Below are 16,942 nucleotides of genomic sequence, written 5' to 3'. Positions count from 1 at the left end.
AATGAATATACCTCTGACTACCCCGTTTTGGCTACAGTTGTGAGCTTATGTTATGTTATGACAAATCCTTATTGATGTCACACTTAATGACAATTTAAAATAATCGTACTTTTAAAATAACAAGTAAATAAATGTCATTATTATAATAAGTAAAAATGTTTTGTTTTTTTATAACGATTTGGTAAATATATTGGTAAAGATGTGTCAGGTCATAAAATTGAATTGAATAAATAAATTATGAATTATTCACCAAAGAGAAATTGAAGTGTAAACACTCTGCCAGGCACTTTGGTCACCAAAACTGGAAGTGTCGTAGTGTTGGAGGCGATGGTTGCTTCGGTGAATAAAACGCTTCGAGATGTTTTTAAATGGACTGTATTGGAATTAAAAACTAGGAAATATAAGTAAGCGAGAAATAAGAAAACATGCCTCGTCGGCAAAGTCCGTGGCGTAAGTCCTGTAATATTGCCATAGCAAAATATATTACAGTAAAATATCATACGTAATATTATTATAAGACTTTGATGTTGCCAACACGTCAGTTCAGTTAATTTCTAGTTGAGTGCAATTTCCGGAACAAATTCTTTACCAGCTCGCAATTGTATAGCTGTAGGATGTATATAAGTAAGCTTATTGAGGACTTTCCATCTGCATAACAATAACGTGTCACTTACTCATGATAATGTAAAAAAATAATTGAATTATGACAACTTTTCTTGTCTTGACCTGCCGTCAAGAACGCTATATTTAACAACTAAATGTGATATTATCAACTTGATCTCGTGGTTATATTACATTAGGTCACGCAACCTTCAATTTGATCCATTTATAGAATTCTGTTGTTTTTATTTTTCGGTAACCTTATTTTACTTATTTTTTCTTTCTTTTCTTTCAGTAAAGCAGACAAAAGTCCACTCGGTGAAGTTGACAACAGAGAGCATCTCGACACTGCATCATTCGTAACTTCTACATCTTCAGCATAATGTAAGAAATTCTGTTATGAATACTTTAATAACATTCACATTAACATGATTGACGACCTCCGTGGTCCAGTGATTGATGTCGTGGTAGAACGCAAACCTATATTTATTAAAAAATATAAATATTTTTTACTATACAATATTTAGACGTCTACAAGCATCTATTAAACATCTCAAGCTGCGAGGCAATGGTTCTGAAACACTTATAGCTAAAGCAGCTAAAAAGTATTAAAAAAACATATTAAAACCCCAGCACCCAAAAAAGCCTTCCTCTTCTAACTTCGACCACGCTTTCGCTATGACGTTGTCTACTATAAATAGTGCAATCGATGAAACAATACGATCCAATCGCTGGGAATAATAATGCAAGTAGGTGGTTGTGACTAGATCGCTGACACATTGTCCGTGCCAATCAGTTCACCACTACCCACTCACTAGAGCAGAACGATAATCGCATTTAAAAAAAGTATTATTGATGACTCTGCTGAAGGATACTACAAAAAAAAATGCATTTCACTTTCGCACAAAATTTATATAGTACCTACCTACTACCTTGTCATCGCGATTTGAAAGCAACACTCTTGTCGGTGTTACGTAGCATTCTCCATGCTACGTTTTTAAGGAAAAATAACGCAGTGGTTTCCCACTTGATTTCCGCCTCTGTATAACGCGAGTGGCAGCGCCCAGAGTAATCAATTTCAAAGCCGTACTAGGACCCCTGTACTCCGCCTTTAGTTCTTAGAATAGAACTGACAGTTAATGCTGCCCTCTGTCAGGTCCCAGGTTATAGTACCTGCGACTTAATCCTTCCCGTCCTGCAGTGCCGTACCGATGGCTCCCATCTCCGCCTCTGCAACCGTTGAGGTCTTCACCCGTATCCCTAAGCAAGGATTCTACATTATACCCCGTAGGTCTAGATACCTATCCAAACTAAGCCACCATCGCACTCCGGTCTACTGAAGAAATTGTCCCCCGTTGGGTCGGGTTTATAATCTTGTATGAAACCAAAACCAAAGGACCTTGAACCACGTACTGTTATTACTCATAACTCACACGAGAGAAGATATACTACATACAGACAGGACACCCACTCCCCGCACCGAATGGAGATACCGTAAACGCCGACACAGCTGGCTGCCGTATTCTTATTAATCTCTTACTCTGCCAACAGCGATATAGATTACGGGCGGGAATTTCTTCTCTGTTTAACTAAGCTATAAAAAAAGAGAATTCTAATATGACAGACTTGATGTTAACGGAAGCCAAAATGGAAAATTTAACTTTACTATATCAAAACGCCCGCAGTGGAGCAACGTGGTGGAGTATGCTCCATACCCCCTCCGGTTGATTGAGGGGAGGCCTATGCCTAGTAGTGGGACGTCTATAGGCTGTTTATGTTTATAAGAAAACATCAACATTGATTTCTCTCGTAATATTCTCAATCAACAAGAGTAACTAGGTTACGAGTTGTAAGTACTTAGTACTAAGTCACGGTAACTGTGGAAATTAGTTTCGCCAATCAATCGCGATTAACAAAGAACAATAGGTACTTTACGCTTGAGTGATATAATAAAAAAATACTATTCGACGGTAATTTAGAGCTCAAAAAGTTTTTACCAATTAAAATTATTATTATATTAAAGCGTAAATTCACTTATCAATATATTGCAGGCTTTCAACATTTCTGTTTTGTCACGTTATATACAATTTTGCACTTATAACTACTATATTAAAAAACGATACTTTTCCTGTACATTATACATTTAAAAGCAGAGACTATGGAATTCGGACACACTTCTCTTGCTTCCTCCACATTCATCAATCGTTTCATACACGCACGCCGGTTCAGAGTAGATCGTACCAAACATTTTCCAATTCGGTCGAAGTACATCATTCCAGGTCTTCCTCTGCCGTCCCCACAAAAATCCTTCGCTATATACATCGTTTTCGTAACATTCGATACTCGAACAAATTCCGACCCTTTATTTATTTTCTCAACTCCTCAAGCTGATTCTTATGCATTTTGTGACGTAAACCAAGAATAGCGACGCGACGTGTCAAACCCCTATCATGTCATAACGCTTAGACAGACCGTTTTTCTAACCCACGTGAGAAATATACAAACAGTTTGGTAGCTTAAACGATAAGGCGCGTTTGTATAACATACATTAAAATTATACTGGCGATAAGATTACTCAACAGTTTTATAGATAAAACAACAATTTGTTACTTATTTGTCATATTGAATTTGACGTTTCGTGCAGTGAGATCACTAAGTAAAAATGTACAACTACTTAGAGCACTACTGTTAAGGTTGATTAAGTTAGAGTATTACCTGTACTAAGTAAATCAATCTTAGCTGTATTCTGTTCGTATGCTGTAATATGTCATGCATGTTGATGAATCCTTTCACCACAATAGCACGTGGTAAATGTACTAAAACCATAGAAATGAAGAAAGAAACCGATGAGCCAGCAGCCATCCTTTTTTGTCCGGCCAAGTAGTTCTATAATAAGTCTTATCTTATATCGCGCGGTTTATGGGATCGATGACCAATCCCAATAAACCTGGTGTCAGGGTTATTAATAAGCTGCCAAAGCCTCCTGTAATGACTACGTACTTACATCAGTAAATAGTAACCGGGACCAACGGCATAATGTGTCGTCATCTTACTTTCTTAATGTCGTAACCAAACCAGGGCTCGCATAGTGTTTTTGGTGATATGTTCCCACCGGGAATCGAACCCAGGCTCTCTGGATCGTGAGCCCATCGCTCAACCACTGGGCCACGGGGACTGTTACAATAAGTAGTAAATCTACATAAAAACTACTTAGTTTCATTCTTTAATGTTCTAATGAACATATCTCACTGCTTGTATATGCTTGTATTCCTACTCCCTATGACCCCCTCAAAATGTCTCTTTAATCTTTTTGGTAGGAGATATTTCACATGGGAACTACAGTTTGAAATATTAAACTGTGTTGACAGGTTTTTAATTACTTATCATAATTTATTTCGTTTTAAATTTATAAGCGATGATTTTATTTTATAGTAGTTGAGATTCAAAACCAATGCATACGAAGTTAGAGGTGGCGAGATCATTTCGAGAAAATTTTCAGACATGGTGGTTTTGTGCCACATGTTTTGCAAACTGTAGTTACAGTTTGAAATATTAAACTGTGTTGACAGGTTTTTAATTACTTATCATAATTTATTTCGTTTTAAATTTATAAGCGATGATTTTATTTTATAGTAGTTGAGATTCAAAACCAATGCATACGAAGTTAGAGGTGGCGAGATCATTTCGAGAAAATTTTCAGACATGGTGGTTTTGTGCCAGTGTGAGCCGTGGTAACCCAGTTGGTAGAACGCTTGTCTCTCACTTTGAGGTGGCAGGTTCGAATCTAACACAGGCCTAAACCAATGATTGTTGAATTTGTTTTCGAAGTCATGTTTGGATCATAAATGATTATCACTTGCTCAGCGGGGAAGAAAAACATCGTGAGGAAATTCACATTCCCGAGAAATTCGTTTTGTTGGTGTGTGACCTAAACTCTATTGGGCTGGTTTCCCCTTCGCGGGTTGAAGGTCAGACAGGCAGTCGCTTCTGTAAAAAACCGGAACTGTCAAATCTTCAGGTTAGGTAAGCGGACCCTGTGAAAAATGGGATAATGCTAGGGAGATGATGTGGTATTGTGCAAGTTTGTATGGACGCGGTCACACATACAACCGTAGAGGCGCAATTTCATCACAGCCCGGATTCTCCATACAAAAAATCTGTTCATAGCGTGTACCGCCTTACCCCGTGCGTGTGAGCGAGACAGATTGTGGTGCAGAATTTGTGACTTTTATACGTTATAGGTAGTATGGTTTATTCTATGGTTTCATAAAACCTCCCGTTCACCAGTCCACGTAGCTTGGCATCGCCTCTATGTGCAGCGGTCCTTAATGTCATAGCTATAAACAATTTTGTTGACATTAAACGTAATTACTTGTGATTCATTTATACTTAAAAAGTTTTTTTTTGTCTCTCTTTAAGTGTAGATTATCTTTGATTATAATAATAATGAAGATTATTGTTACTTTTGAAGTAAATAACTCATCTAATGTTAATTTGACTACTTAATTCATAATAAGAAATATTCAGCAGGTTTGTTTTCTTAAAAAAATATACGTTCAATGAACCTTCGGACAAAATAATAAATTATAATGTCTGTGGTCATTAAAATAGATCGCGGTCATATTAGTGCACTTAGTCTATGTAAGTGGCAGTAATTTTGCCGATCGAAATCACATATAACGACACGGAACGAAACGATCAGGGTCTGTGACATACACATAAAGCTTGCTCCGTGAATAATTGAAAGGTAAATCACGATTTTGGTACTCCTTGCACTCACTTCGTTCTCGTAAAAAGCAGTAAACGAACTAAATTCGATTAAAGTTTTAAGACTTCGTGATATAAAATAAGGCGATTCGATTTAGAAACGTAATCTGAATTGTATCGATACTGAGTAGCTTACTATTAGATGATGAAATTTAAATGTTTTCATCAATATAATACACATATATATATTTATATAAAGAACGAAGAGCGATTTCGCTCGCTTTAAATTCGGGATAACACGGTTCCCCTTTTCTAAGTACCAAAAAAGTTTCCTACCTTGAAAACTGCGAAAAGCCATATAATTTCACCCCGTCTTTGAAGAGGTTGGGGGGAAATTTCCAAAAAAAAAATGTGCACGATTTTTTTATTGGTCACAAAATAAATGCGCATTCCAATTTTTAGCTTTCTACCTTGAAAATTGCGGAACGATTCATACAAAATTCCACTCTCCGTGTTAGTTACGTGGGGAGTTAGAAAGAGACGAAATATATAATAGCTTATGTCACTCTCCATGCTTTTAACTATCTCCACTTAAAAATTAAGTCAATTCGTCGCTCCATTTTGCCGTGAAAGACGGACAAAAAACACAGACACACACACTTTCCCATATAATATTAGTATGGATATTTCTGTAGGGTAATTCATGTCCCACTGATGGACAAAGGCCTACTCTTTCTAACTATCCCTGTCTCGGGCATCGATCTGCCAGGTATACTAAAAGTCATCCAGTTCGTCCCTCCATCATCCGCGTGGTCTGCCTTGCCTCGACGACCTTGTAGGCTCCAATCAGTTGTAATTTTGGCCCACTTTACCGAATGCATACGGCAGACATGTCCCGCCCATTTCCACCATCAATATTCATCAATATTTATAAAAATAAAATTAACAAAATAAAAAAGTGTTTGATACTTGATTTGGATAATAAAATCTAAATTAAATTGCCGTTTTTGATGCCAAGTTAAACTTTACCGCAATAGTTCTTAATCATTTTCGTTGCTCTAAATAACTTCGTAATAAATCAGTTTTATTTTTCTATTTATGTTTACTCTACTGTAAAACCATGGTTCGCTGTTTGGATCGCAATTGATTAGCGAAACTAATTTTGGTGTCACCGTGACTCAACTGAGCCAAAAGAAAAGTTGACTGGAAATTATTGATGAAATTAAACGGCTTTTGGGTACACATGGACAGTTATAATAACACCCTAGTTATGATACACCTGTTAATTTTTATTTTTTTTACCTTTGATGGGTTTGTTCTTGGCCCCAGACTTGCCCGAAGGTATTGACGAAGCCTAAAATAGAGCGAGCTCGCCAAGAAGGTGCATGTTCACTCTGGCCTTGAATAATACCTATAAATAAAATCGTTTAAATACTACTTTGAACCCGCGAACGTCTATGACACGATTGATAAATATGGCGCAAGCGAAATAAGTGCGTCAGGATTGAAACATATAGAATTTCATAGCCAGTGCTTACCCTGTTAGAAAATAGGTGTGAGTTTCTGTATATATGCAGGTTAGGTACTTACACGGAAGCACCACACATCTAAAAGTTACTTATGAATTTTAAAGTTTGGTACATCCATGTTCTGGTCGATTGTTAGCGTCTAAATAAAGGTATTTTGGTAGATCGTTACAACTCCATAATAAACCTTAGTACGCCCGACTTTTCTGTTTACATTCTAGAATGATACAAAGATGACGTCAAGTGGTGGGAATAAAATGTAAAAGAAGCATATGCCTAATCGTTTGCGTTGTCACCACATATTGTGTACGTTTTTACTTGACTTCGTTCTCATATGACGATCGAATACCACAAGTAACAACTCAGAATATAGAAGTAGAAATGAAATGTCATTCCACGTCCTACTTTTCTGGTTACCTAGGTTTAATGAGCGATCATTCGAAAGATCATGGCTGACATGTGAGCTCGTAGGTATTTATCGGTAATTTACCTAATACTCGGTAATACGCCATGATTAAATTCTATTACGGATTAGTGATACATAGTGCTCTACATTTTCAATTGCGATATAGTTACGCTTGTTTTTATTAGTAAAATATCATAGTTGTAGTAGTTAGGTAGTCTTGCTATTATTTATAATATTGTATGTGGGTAATCTTGCATGAATAAATCAGTCATTACAAAGATGTCGTTTGACTCAGACCCCTATACCACTACATGGTGTCAGGCGTGGTCGATTTCGCGCTAAATCTTACTTTGTATTGTGTGGGTTGTGAGGTAGATTACCAACCCCATCAACTCTGGTGTCAGGGTTATTATTGAGCCACGATAGGCCCCTGACATGACTCATATAACGTCTACGTACTTACATCATATTTTCTATCATAGATAAAATTAATATCACGTGGTTTCTTCCTAGAAACCGAACCTAGAAACATAACTTAGTTTCACGCATAAAAATGTATATTATTTACATATATATACAACAAATATATAATATATTTGTTTGCATTGCGCACTTACTTTTATATGCGCAACATTGCTTTCTTAGATGAATTGCTTCGATGTGGCCATTTTAACCCCCCTGTGCCCGGTTAATGTCAATAGACTCCCTATTACATGGGACGTAAACATAGCTTTAGGGTAATGTGTATATATTATACTATACACTTTTATGCGTGAAACTTAGTTACGTTTATTGTAGGTAACATCCACTTTAAACATCCCACTCATAACACCAACCTAATTCATCCAAAGCAAACGACCCAACAAAAATCACAGCTACTTGACAGTAAAAAACAAATGGCTGCAAAGCGAATAACAGGCGATAACAGTGAGGCATTGTTTATTACCATTCTAACTGGTCATAAAACGCGGAATCAATAGAACACGGGAACCAACGCGGGGCGGAACGAGTATGTTTTGATTGATTCAGGTGCACTTACATAAGTGTGTGGGAGGAATAATTTGTAACTCGCTCCCGGGAGAGAGTTCTTTCACGTTAGGAGTTGTGTGGATATGCCAAAACAAAAATAATCTACCATTTGTGCTCAGTAGTGGGTAGAATTGTACTCAACATAATGCTGGGATTGGAAATCTAAATCTGGCTAAGGATTAAGCCAAAACGCAAATGATTACTAAAACGATAGTGTATTTTTTGTCAAAGCCATAATACCTATATTATGTTCGATTACACTGTCTTTTCTAATTTTCGATGACGTAATCGTTTGCAACTTGGCTAAGGCCCTTATATTACCGGAACTGAAGTTTGCTTTGTTGAAGTGATTGTATAATACATTGGAGCACGTTAGAAGTTTTGACAACGACAGCAGGCATATAGTGAAAATTGTGCCTTCTCTTTCTGACTTAAAACTATTTTACCGCCCGACTTTATCCGCGTGGACTTCGGTTACTGCGGTATGTTTTATCTATCCCGTTTTTATCCAACTAAGGGGTGATTTCTTTATTCTTCACTAGGTCTCAAACCAACTTCATGCCAAATTTCATCTAAATCGGTATAGCGGTTTAAGCGTGAAAAGGTAACAGACAGAGTTATTTTCGCAATTTATAACATCAGTATGGATAGTGTGAATATATCTCTACAGTGAAACCTTCTAATTGGGTGTATCCATACTAATCCAACGCACCAACACCAATATCACCCATACTGTACCAATCCCGCGCAGTATTATGTCAAGTCATCTCAAGCCTCCATCGAGACAGGTTTACATTATTCAAATGCATACATTTTGACCTTAACAAATACACTTTTTCGACTCTAAACCTTTCCTTATACGCCTTACTTACTCCTTAATAAAGGCTACAATTGCAGCGCAAGAATTATCGGAAGGAGAAAATAAATCGAATAACTTTGTATGCTCGCGTCCGCTATTCATAACAAAGCGATGTCCATGTTGAAACACAAAACGTTACAAGACGTAATGTTATGGTAATATTCACTTACGGTATAATTCGTATAGTAACTGCTAACTGCCAATCGCCGACTTTCAGCTACCGACGGCTGTGAAGTCGACCGACCTCATCAACCATCGTTAAACTCCTAAAGGCTCCTGACATGACTATGTACTTCCTAGCCTATACTGGTTTAACGTGCCATCCTGAGCACGTCATTTTTCAAATAATCAACTAGCAAAACTCTTAGTAGACTGGGGACAATCTCACAAGACCAGGGTCCCCAAGACACTATCACAGAATAGCTTTTTGTTCTTTAGATCCTGATACATTCAGATACATTAATCCACTCACGTAATCGTATGGGCATATAGCGACTTCATATTTCTTAACGTGCCCTCCGAACCTCAGATAATCTTCCTTCCGGACAAGCATTATGATCACCCTTCTTCTTCTATCGTGTGGGTTGTTACCAACCCCATCAACCCACGTGTCAAGGTTACTATTGAGCCGTCAAAGGCCCCTGACATGGTTCATGTAACGACTACTTACTTACATCAGTAAGTAGTAACCGGGACCGGGATAAACTTTCGAACAATCGGGTGATCAGCATGTAATGTCCTAGCCAAACTAGGGATCACAAAGTGATTTTTCCCTACCGGGATTCGAACTTGGGACCACCGGTTCGTGAGTCCAACGCTCAACTGCGGGACCATGGAGCCCGTTAACATAATACGCTGACGCTGATGATCTGTTAATGTAGTGGGTAGCTTCTCTATCGCAGTAAGCAGTCGGCAGTTGCCTGTGGAATCATACCTTTATGGTAATATTCACTTATTCAACTTCAAGGCGCTAGACTGATCTATGTATAGGCCTAAATTATTCAAACGGTAGCTTGAAATTAATTTGGCATATACGATCAAGTTTGCTCAAGATAAATACCTGTTACATATGTAGTATTCTGTGAATTGTTTATGGAGTATGATACTGAGAACAATGTTGGCATAAACTAGGTTCGTAAGATGGTTTACAAGTGAGTATAAATTAACACGTTTAATGTTTTATGAGGAACAACTCGTCTGCTACAAAACTGACATTCGAATTTTAAATTTGTTTGTTTGCAATAGCCATAGTCATTAACATCTATCTACCAATTCTATTTGCAAAAAATTGTGGCCGAGTATCTACGTTTATGCCAATTGGGTAGTTTCTGATTACTAATTAAAGACAAATCTAAAACCTGCCTTCCGCAGCACCGATCAACATATTTCCGGTCAATCAGGTGATCAACCTGTAATGTCCTAACCAAACTAAGGATAACAAAGTATTTTTTGTGATATGTCCTCACCGAGGTTCGAACCCGGAGCCTCCAGAGCCCAACGCTCAACCACTGGACCACGGAGGCCGTTACATATAACCATAAACCTTGCATAGGATGTCAGTGCATAGAACATAAATTATTAATACTATGCAACAGATTCTCACTATAATTAGTTAATGTACCTACATCATCTTTAAAAACCCGTAAACGCCTAAATAATAATCAACGGCTCATTGAAACCGACTTCAAAAATCCCGGAATAACCAAATTAGAATTCCTATACAGACATAAACTAGATAAACCCGGTTTAAACGCCGTTTAACTAGAGATTAGCCGTCGAATAGTCAAGTATAGTTAAGTTACATAATCCGAACTGGTTTCTAATAATTCCTATTGGAGGCTTAAAAGCTTCAGACGTAATTAGTTGGTCGATTTGGATTGCTTTTCGGAGTATTTCCATAGATATTCAATGCACGGTATTGTACTTTTTATTTTTGAGATGTTTTCTGTACCACAACCGCATTCTATTGTAAATGAGGCTGAGATTTGCAGACACAATAGTTAAACATTGGGGTTTGGTTTTTAAAAGGACATACGGTCTTAGGACCTTAAAATATTGCTAACAAAATGTAAGATTTTGAGCGTTCGGAATGTTTCCGTGTTAATGTTAAAGACTTTAGTTTCTATTGATGCTGTACTTTGGAGCAGCGTGGTGGAGTATCCTCCATACCCCCTCCGGTTGATTGAGGGGAGGCCTGTGCCCAGCAGTGGGACGTATATAGGCTGTTTATGTATGTTTATGTGATGCTGTACTGTGTTATCGACTGCTGAGATATGGAACCTACTAATTGAATAACAGACCCCGAAATTGAAAAGAATCTATAGGTATATTTTGTGATAGTATACAATTATTAGTGTAGAACATTCAGTACTCTCCATTCTTTGAATACAGTACAACAAATCACGTAAAAAATAACATACATACATACATATACAAACTCACGCCTTTTTCCCACCAGGGTAAACAGAGACTATGGAATTCCATTTACTTCGATCTTGACATAGTTTTCTTGCTTCCTCCATTTGTCGGTCGTTTCATACACGCACGGTACAGAGTAGATCGTGCTAGTAGTAGACCTTTTTTAAGGATATCCCCAATTTGGTCCAATTTGGTAAAACAAAAAAAAGAAGAAATCACCTAAACGAAACCCCCCATTGAATACGACGGTGTCCTAAATATAGATTTGACAAACTGTAACTTTGTACTACTTCTCAGTTGGAACAAAACACCTTAACACGAAACTAGTAAACAAGTTTCAATCACTCAAAGTACCTTTTACAACATTACTACAGTTACAAGTTGTTCAACAAACAATGGATAAAACTTATCGTATCTAAATATGGACTCGCGCCTTTAATTTCAGAACTAGAGCGCCTTAATGTACACAAACTTAGCACAAATAGGCCAAGAAATTAACGGTGAAAGCCCTAGATTATAGTGTTTCCAGAAACTTTGCGAAAACTAAGTTTGATGTTCATTTAAGTGGAATGAAACTATACAGGGCGCATCGTAATTAGAAGAAGCTTTAACTGCTATTAGATGTACACAATGTTATGAAGAAACTGTTATTAGACCTTAACAAGACATGCCATATGTACCAACATAAAAAAACCTACAACAAGATAAAAGTTTGACTAAATATTGCTTTATTTTAGCTGGTTTACTAGACTAAAACCAACACGCTGTTTGCAAAACACTATATTACAATTTATTAAAACAACCGCACGAATGTAAAAAAAAAACGAAATAACTAAAATATTTACCACAACAGTTTTGTCGGCCGATTGAGAAAACCACAAAAAAACGTAAACAATAGCTATCGGGAGTTTAAAAAAATATTAAATTCATATTGGGAACACAGAGCCGATAAACCGATGACAGTGTTGCCAACCACAGAATACTAATCGAGAGATTTGCCGACGACCGCAGGCGTACGAGAGTCAAACGCGGGGACGGTTCCGCAGGTCGTAAAAGTAAAGATGCTCGAAGATCACTACTTATTACGGGTTCCAGGAAAGTTAGGATAACACCTTTGAAAAGAGACAATTTTCTACTAAACTATCGTCTTAAAGTAGAAGTTTACGGGACAGAAATAGAAATAATTATAGAACATGACATATCCTTAGTTACTACAAAAGTTTTCCAGTAACATTCTTATGTGTGATAACTTATGTATGAATCCTTTAAAAATCTACTTTGTATTCAATTTAATAATTAGTTATAAGAACATTGTATTTACTCTTCTCACACACCCTCTCACAATCACTCACGTACACTTACATCTTACACAAAGAGAGGTTCACAACCTTTTGTTTGATAATAACTTTATTGTAACTTTTTTGTTGACTCTGTCGGAAACATAGGATTGTATGCTGGCTATATTTTTGTGTCTTTCTCCAGGAGAGAGGCATCATAGACTGAAATACAAGTATTTATATACTTAGTCGGCTATGGTACCTACTCAATTATATTCATGTCAATTATGCTTAACTTAAGGAAAACTATGTACCGATATTTTTGTCAATAAATATTATTATTATATTAACATAATTGTTGTGTACTGCGAAAACTGTGCAAAAGCAATCAGACTGCGTGTGTGTATGTTCCTAACTTTGCAAGAGTACTCTTCTTGATATACTCAGTAAAATACATATATATACCGTACAAAACAAACCACAAACCAAACTAGGCCATTTCCAACCTATACTAGAATATTGTAACAAAGAGTTTCAATTTTAACCTAAAATTTTCAGCTACATGCAAAATCTGCTGCAGTGCAAGCGTTTAAGGTAGAATTGTCGGTTTTGCTTTCTTTTCAATGGTTCCTGAAAGTGCATATTCGAAAAACCAGTTTGAAATCGAATTTGATATTGTTATTCTGGTTTTTGATAGGGTTGTGGTTACAAATGAATGAAAAGAACTCAGTCCCTTAATGCACGCCTCTATTTATTAAAAAAAACTACAGCAACATCATGTATACATTCAAAAATTTTACATATGTTGCGGTATTGTGACTAATATAATATAATGTCAATGACAGTTAATATAACTTTTACAAAACTCTATCATTTCACAAGTATTTGACATATAGTACTATGTATTATGTCTCTTCTTCTTATCATCTGGGTTGTGAGGTGGAATACCAATCTCATCAACCCTGGTGACAGGGTTATTACTGAGCCGCCATAGGCCCTTAACATGGCTCATGTAACAATTATAATACTTACATCGTCATCAGTAAGTAATAACCGGGACCAACGGCTAAACGTGCCTTCCGAAGCACGGTTCATCTTACTTTCGGATAATCAGGTGATCAGCACGTAATGTCCTAACGAAACTAAAGATCACGATTATTATTTTTTTGTGATATGTCTCCACCGGGATTCGAACCCGGGGCCTCCGGATCGTGAGCGCAACGCTCAACCACTGGGCCACAAAGGCCGTTATGTTTTATGTTAAAAGTTATGATAAATATCTTCTGGTAGCCACTCGATTAACACTACTAAGTATTTTAATATCAAAATTAAAAATAAATAAAAAACTGTCATCGTCGATTACCTTCTGCTCAAACCCTGTACATAACATTATTAGAGAAACGAAGTAACGAAGATATAAAACTATATTATATAAAACTATAGTTCTTATAATAACGCATCTGCGTTATTATAAGAAATCTGTGAAAGAATTTGTAATCACACAGAATTCGAAAGAAGGCGTGCTTCAAAATAAAAAGCTGGCTTACAAACAATAGCTACCTACATCCAAAAATAGAAGTACTATACTCCAAACCATTAGACATAATACAAGAGACGATCAGATAAGTGTTTCACAATGGAACCAAGACATAAAGACATCATATCATTGCATGACAATAAATTTAGAAAAGGGCGGTTTGATATAATACACAATAGATTGAGGTTTGGGACAAAACCGAAGTTTTTTCAAGTTTTGGAATTCACAATCCCTTTTAAGCAATGTTCTGGGAACAAGAGGAGTGATCACAACATAAGGAAGTTTTTAGTTGCGTAATTTATGGGTTTTATTTGCAAAAGTTTTCGAGCACGCGGTCAAGCGTATTTTTTCGTCCGCAAATAAACTTTGAACGGAAACACAAAACGTTTTATAACGCATTCTACGTATATACCTTCAATTCGTTGTAATTTTGCATCTAAACTTTATATCGCTTTAATGTTTCTTGAAATAGGTGCTATTAAGTTACCACTTGATCTTTTAGTAGAGCTATTCGTCATTGTCTTTTGTTTAGTAACATGGTTTCTACACAATATAGCATTACATTAAGCTCTTTCTTTTGGTTTCGTTTCGTTAGAGGTGTCACGTAGAGGTGACCTTATGGTATGAGGTGGTTTTTGTGGATGCTTGATGATATTACAAAAAATGTCAATGGCCACCTCATAGATACAGTCGTAGATACTAAAATATTGTGACGGCATCCCGCTGTGGTTTATTTGCCAAAATGTGGGTACCTTATCAAGATGTGGCATCAACAATCGATGCAGCTGGTGTTGTGTCTCTATAAACAGCACATGCAGTTTGTCTTTTATTGGAATAGCAGTTTTGATTTGATGTTTTTCACAACAAACAATATAAGTAGTTTATCATTTCTATTGAAGCACAATTTCGATAGCTGTCTGATTTAAAAAGAGTCATTAAAATTTATTTTGAGGGCTTGATTCCCTATAACAAGTCACAACAACAAAATATTTTTTGTGACTTTCATTCTGTGATTGAACATTAATAATAACTATAATTGGCGTCTACACCAATCAAATTTAAGGTATGTATAATTTAATCAGAAGTGGGAAATATAGCATTTAAGTACGCATCGCATCTTTCTTGGTAAACTAACACAATCTATGATCATTATTATCATTCTATCCCACACCTTATAAAAGATAATACTAAAAAGCGTTGAGTTTCAGCGAGGGTACGTGTAAGAATTTCTGCCTAGAGCCGGTGTGATGTCGAGATAAAAAACTTTATTTATTGCACCTGTCTCTAGCACGCGATCTAGACAAATTAAACGCGTAACATGATCAGCCGGGACGTTGAGAATAACTTTTGGAAGGACACCGCGTTTCTTAGAAGTAATATCAATCTCTGAAGGCGAAAGCAACATTAATTTCAAAGGTCTTAAGTATAATATTGATAAGCCTGCTGTAAGACTAGAAGGAGCAGCTCTCTCAAACCCCTCTTACCGCACTTATGCGACGGGCAAAAACTGAATACACAACTCGAGCATACTTCAATGTCGAGAAAAAAGTACCAGGTGCCAACCAAAAGCGTTCATTGTTCCAGTGAACGAGAAAGATTAATAAATCTTTAGAGAGAGGAGTATATCTGCGACCGATCTCGCGGGATCCGAGCTTTGGGCCAGGACGCGTTATTGCAAGCCTATTCAGATGCCACAGTTGAGGCCAAACAGCCCCCTTTGTCATGACAAAGGTGTCGCGCAAAGAAAAAGGGGCCCTATCGACGATCTGCCTTATCAGATCCAGTTCCCTTCCGAGAGGTCTCAATAGGATAGTCGGAGTTTTGAATGCGGCGGATCTAATTCCCTGGGCCACAATAACGTACACGAATACCAATTTAGTTGGGACATCAACTGCACGAGCAATAAAAGAGTCCCGCGACCGAGGATGTTATCAGACATCAGCGTGATAGCGCTCGGTGCTTGAATGGTGTTCGTGCCACACTGTTGTTATATTTGATGTGCCGTTCATTATGTGGCTTTCATGGTATTTAACTTTTTTCTACTTTGAATTTCTTTGTTATATATATATCTACTTATCTTAAATTAAAAGTCAATCAATTTTGACACTTAAATTCGCAACGCATATAATTATATTCTGTTATGTTTTTGATAAATAAGCAGTATTATTCCAAGTTCAACTAAATTAACCTTCCGTTTAAAAGAGATTTGTAAGTGAAACAGCTGTCAATCAGCTAACATAAGAGCAAAAAGCAGTGACACAAAAATACATGGAGCCTCATTACAAACAATTTCCCATTGATCATCCACGCATTTAAAATCGGTAGATTAGCCGAAAAAGACGGAACGTCTAATATGATTGATGTTTGTCCTCCAACCCCACATTCCTTACACCAATGCTTATTAAGCTTGACTTTTTTGCTTTCTAAAAATCGATAGTAAACACAATACCAACAATTGGTCCGATCAAACGGAATATTAAGTTCGCCTGTCATTTTAACGATACACCTCTCTCGCTTCATCGTCCAACTTATTAAACGATAGTGTGCCTTAAGTTGTTCTTACAGAGATATATTTTTTCGTCC

Source organism: Pectinophora gossypiella, chromosome 12 (genome assembly GCF_024362695.1).
Source record: "Pectinophora gossypiella chromosome 12, ilPecGoss1.1, whole genome shotgun sequence".
Taxonomy (NCBI): domain Eukaryota; kingdom Metazoa; phylum Arthropoda; class Insecta; order Lepidoptera; family Gelechiidae; genus Pectinophora; species Pectinophora gossypiella.
Note: the sequence above shows the minus strand (reverse complement) of the source record.